Source organism: Tupaia chinensis, unplaced genomic scaffold, assembly GCF_000334495.1.
Source record: "Tupaia chinensis unplaced genomic scaffold, TupChi_1.0 Scaffold000647_1, whole genome shotgun sequence".
Taxonomy (NCBI): Eukaryota; Metazoa; Chordata; class Mammalia; order Scandentia; family Tupaiidae; genus Tupaia; species Tupaia belangeri.
In genome coordinates, this window is record NW_006160168.1 from 4,166,502 (window position 1) to 4,171,081 (window position 4,580).

Here is a 4,580-nt window from a genome sequence, read left to right on the forward strand (position 1 = left end):
TGCATTTTGGGCCATTTCCTCAGATTCTGTCCTCTAGTTCATTAACTCTCTTTCAGCTCTGTCTAATGTTTACTATCCTCTGAAGAAATAGAAAAGAAAAGGTTGGATCTTCCATGCGTAGGTTCAAAACAAACCTTTATGTTTTTAATATTGATAACATCAGCTTCTTTGACCTTTCCTTTGGAGTTCTATGGTCAAAACCCCATATGTGCTTCTCTCTGTAATCCTTTCAATCCCACATCCCAATCACATTATAATATTTAGAGATTAAAACAAGAGAGACTAAGGACCAGCAGTTGGCATAATAGTTATGTCGCCAGACTCCCACGTAGTCGACTGTGGTTTCAGTCCCGGACCCGGTGGCTTAAACTCACGCTGGGTGCTTGTGTGTGCGTGCCCAAAATCCCAAGAGGAGGAGGGGTAGTGGCCTGGCCATCCCTGCTGGGGGGTGATTTCTCACTTTCTGTCTCTCTGTCTTGCTGGTGAGTGTACATGCCCTATAGAGAAAAAAAAAAAAAAGGAAAATAAGAGAGACTAGTTAAATATAGGTCTTGAGGTCAAGTATATGTAGTATTACTTGACAGCCAATGAATAATACTCTTCAAATTATAGGTTAGATTATGTAATATTTTTTAGTGTAATTAAGACACTTACCTATTTTCTGGTGGATAACAGAAACTAGACCCAGTCTCTTCCTATATTACATGTGGCCTTAAAATTTTTATTATTGTTCAGCCTAAAAAATATAGAAATGGGTTATATGTAAGTCCGTGGTTTTATAAAGAACTTATATCACCTAATGCCCACTGGGAGAGGATGTGTAGACACTGGAATTCTTGTGCATTGCAGGTGGGAATGTAAAATGACTCAGTCACTATGAAAAACAGTATAACAGTTCCTTAAAACATAGAATACCATATGATATACACTTCTGAGTATATACCCAAAATAACCAAAAGCAAGATCTTTAAGAAATACCATACACCCATATTCATACCAGCATTGTTCACAACAGCCAACGTTGAAGGCAACCCAAAGTCTATCAGCGGATGAGAAGATAAACAAAATATGTTACAGACATATGATGGAATACTATTGAGCCTCAAAAAGGAAGGAAATTTAGACACGCACTGCAACATGGATGAGCCTTGAGGAGATTATGCTATGTAAACTAAGCCAATCATTAAAAATATGTTATATGGCTTTCCAACCTAGGCAGAATGGCTCCCACAAAGAAGGGTGGGGGGAATTAGGGCTTGTTCATCAGCGAGGTGGTGACCCAAGAATATACCATCAACATTCATAAGCACATAGTGGCGTGGACTTCAAGAAAAGTGCCCCTCCAGCAAACAAAGAGATTCCGAAATTTGCCATGAAGGAGATGGGGTTCCAGATGTGCACATTGATATCAGGCTCAACAAAGCTGTCTGGGCCAAAGGAATAAGGGATGTCCCATACCGTGTCCGCGTGCTGTTTCCAGAAAACGTAATGAGGATGAGGATTAACCCAACGAACTCTACACCCTAGTAACCTATGTACCTGTTACCACATTCAAAACTCTACAGTCAATGTGGGTGAGAGCTAACCGCTGACTTTCAAAGAAAAATATAAAATTGCAAGGAAAAAAAAAAAGCTTTCTGGGACCAGCAGTTGGCATAATGGTTATGTTGTTGGACTTCCATGTAGCGGACCGCAGTTTGCGTCCTGGATCTGGTGGTTTGAAACTCACACCAGGCTTGTATGGGTGCTGGCCAAAATCCCAAGAGGACAACTAGAGAAGGGATTGCAACACAGACATTCCCTCTGGGGGATGATTTGTTGCTTTCTGTCTCTCTATTTCACTCTGTCTCTCTGGCAAGCATACATGTCCTATGACAAAAAAAATTTTTTTTGAGAGGTGTTTGCTATAGGGCGTGTGCACTTGCCAGAAAGACAGAGAGAGAGAGAGAGAGACAGAAAGCTAGAAATCAACCCCCCTGGGGGCGGGGGGGTGACCACGCTACAATCCCTTGTCCATTCTCTCCTCAGGATCTTGGGCATGCACACATACGGACCCGGCATGAGTTTAAGCTGCCGGGTCTGAGAACTTGAACCATGGTCAACTACGTGAGAGTCTAGCAACATAGCCATTACACCAACTGCTGGGCCCGCAAAAATCTCTTTTAAAAATAGAAAAACTATATATGAGGCGACTAGAGAAGTCAAACTCGAGAAATGAATGGTAGTTACCAACGTCTAGAGGAAGGAGGACAAGGGGAATTGTTTAATGGGTACAGGATTTCAGTTTTGTAAGATGAAACTTCTCAGGAGATCGCTTGCACAACTGTGCAAGTATACATAACACTACTAAACTGTACACTGAAAATGGTTAAAATGGTAAATTTTAGGTTGCAGGTATTTTGCCACTCTACAGAAGTTATAACACTTGAAAGAAAGCAAGGCCAATTATACAACTTTGTCCTCTAACAGAGATGAACCAGGCAGATTAGGAAATTCCCAAGGACCTCTTTTTACACAGCGGCAACCACTGTATAGTTTTTTTTCTTTCCTCAAATAACCTCTGGATCTGAATTCCAAAAGATGCCACTTGGTTTCAGTTCTCCAACCTCTGGAATTAAACCAAGGAAAGAAACTTTTTTTTTTTTTTAAGAAAAATGGTGAGTTTCTATACATGACAATAGGATTTAGGACTCTCCAGGGTCATCTGCAAAGATTTTCCTCCTTCAAAAAAAAAAAAAAAATCAATGCTGAGAAACATGAAACATTTGTATTCTGTAATACTTCAACCCAGCCCTGCATAGACTTCTGGACCAACTTCTTTCCACTCTGGAGAACAGATGTTCCCTGTTTGTCATTGTTTTCTAGTGTTTAACTGGTTTTTGATGCCTTCACTTCATTTTTCCAGGATTATTTGTTTTCTTACTCTTTTTTTGAGAGGTTCTTAGTCAAAGCTGCTTGAAAATTCAAATAAATATGTCTGCTAAATTTCCTTCTCCTTGTGTTTTTATAAGACTTTTACAGAACCCTTTTTGTGGTTGATCTGATAGACTTCCTATTGGTTACCCAAGCAGGCTGCAGTTTTCCGAGCTGGTAAAGATGAGCTGCAGGAATTGATCTGCATGCATTTGCCATTATCCTAAAGTTTGGAACCAAAGGCCACAAGTGACTCTCTGCCTCAGAAATGGTTTCAGTTGTTAAAAATAACTTCCTTTATGTGTTGGCCCCACTGGTGCTTCTTACAGAACCCTAGCTGGCTCAACATCAGTCAAACAGTAACGGATTTTGAAATCCCTCTGTAATTTGCTTTTCTTCTTTTTCTTCTTCTTCTTCTTTTTTAAATAGGTTTTTGTTATAGAATGCCTGCGCTTGCCAGAGAAAGAGAGACAGAGAAGGAAAGTGAGAAACCATCCCCCACCCCAGGGAAGGGGGGTTGGCCACACCATAATCCCTTCTCCTCCATTCTCCTCTTTGGATTTGGGGCATGCATGCACTTGGTATGATTTTCAAGACGCCAGGTCCTGGACTTGAACTGTGGTTGAACATATGGTCTGCCCAGCGCCTTAACCACAGGACACCACCTGCTGACCTTTGCCGTTTTCATCTTTAGATGCTTCTATCTCATTGCATTTTAAGAACTTAGCCTCTCTGTGAAATAAAGAAATAAGGTCACAAAATGCTCCCAATACCTTCTGCAAATCAAGGACCCCATCCAAAAGTTCAGGTGGCCTTGTTTTCCTCAATGAGCAGTTTCTGATGACAATCTTACCTCTGCCTTTGTAAAAGCACCTCCGAGAGATACAGTGGCCTGTACGGGTCTTTGAACACTACCCTTTTCAAGAAAGCAAAGGAAAGGGCTGCTGTGTGCAGAACGTCACAGCAAATAAGTCTGAACTTCGCCTGCCTTTGATTTGGCAATCGCGCAGAGTGCCTCCTTTCCCTCCTGCTGGCTGGGAGAGCAGAGGAGGATTTCAGCACCAAAGGCGGTGCACGTTCGCATGGAAGTCCACATCACGACCTCCTCTTTGGGGAAGCCAGAGCGGCCTACCTGAAACTGTCCGTTGCCCCAGCTCCGTGATCCACGTCCTCATTTCCCTCAAGACGGTTGTTCTGAGCCGTCTGTGGCCTCCAGCGAAAACAAGGGCAGCTCCAGAATTTTTCTGTGACGAGTTTTGGGCTTGCAGCCGGGAGGTGGGAAGGTTGGAAATGCTGTTTTTGATTTTTACTTTGATATTTAAGGTATCACATAGCTAGCTAGATCGCTGTCGATATAGGAAACGGAATTTTTTAAACGCAGGCGTGCGAGGGGGCGGGGAGAGCTGCTGGAAACCACTGGCCTTGGCACGCCTACTCCTGAATCAAATTCCTGCAAACCTTGAGAGCGCTCCCGAACGTGTGGAGATGTGAAAATCGCGTGGCCTGTGTTCCAAAAATACCCACGCACTACACTGCTAGTCTGCCTCTCACGGCTTCAAGAGCCGGGAGCCCGGCGAGACGGGTCAAGCACAGGCTTGGGGGAGTGCCCGGCTCGCGACGCCCCCGGCCGCAGCCCCAGCCCTCAGCCCGCAGCCGCGAGGTGGGCG

At 43.5% G+C, this 4,580-nt stretch overlaps 1 long non-coding RNA gene across 2 annotated transcripts; it reads right to left on the minus strand.

Moving 5' to 3' along the window:
* Positions 1-462: 462 nt before the first annotated feature.
* On the minus strand, positions 463-4,560 carry LOC102485666 (uncharacterized). Of its 2 annotated transcripts, none has more exons than XR_003551267.1 (3): positions 4,046-4,560; positions 655-736; positions 463-497 (listed from the first exon to the last, which is right to left on the minus strand). It is a non-coding gene; the product is annotated as an uncharacterized LOC102485666 (long non-coding RNA). The 2 variants fall into 2 exon arrangements; XR_336196.2 differs by lacking the exon at positions 4,046-4,560 and adding an exon at positions 3,767-4,023.
* Between the last annotated feature and the right edge of the window lie 20 nt (positions 4,561-4,580).